The sequence below is a fragment of the Arachis ipaensis genome, chromosome B04 (genome assembly GCF_000816755.2).
Source record: "Arachis ipaensis cultivar K30076 chromosome B04, Araip1.1, whole genome shotgun sequence".
NCBI classification, from domain to species: domain Eukaryota; kingdom Viridiplantae; phylum Streptophyta; class Magnoliopsida; order Fabales; family Fabaceae; genus Arachis; species Arachis ipaensis.
The window spans coordinates 108090557-108090804 of record NC_029788.2 but is presented as its reverse complement, the minus strand read 5'-3'; positions in this window follow the sequence as shown (position 1 = coordinate 108090804).

The following is a 248-nucleotide window of genomic DNA, read 5'->3' as shown; positions in this document are numbered from 1 at the left end:
TAATAGATAAGTGAGTTTATAATTATTGTTAAATAAAAATATAATTAATTCAAGAATGAATGAGTTTATAACTAAAATTAAAATCTATTAAGTCGAAGTAAATTATTTGATGAAAGATATCTATATGTATAATAATTTGCATATATATTGATAAGAAGCATGTGTAAAGCCCGAATAATTAGTGAATAATTAGTTAATAAACTAATTATTAATCAAATAATTAGAAAATAAAATTTTATGATTTAATG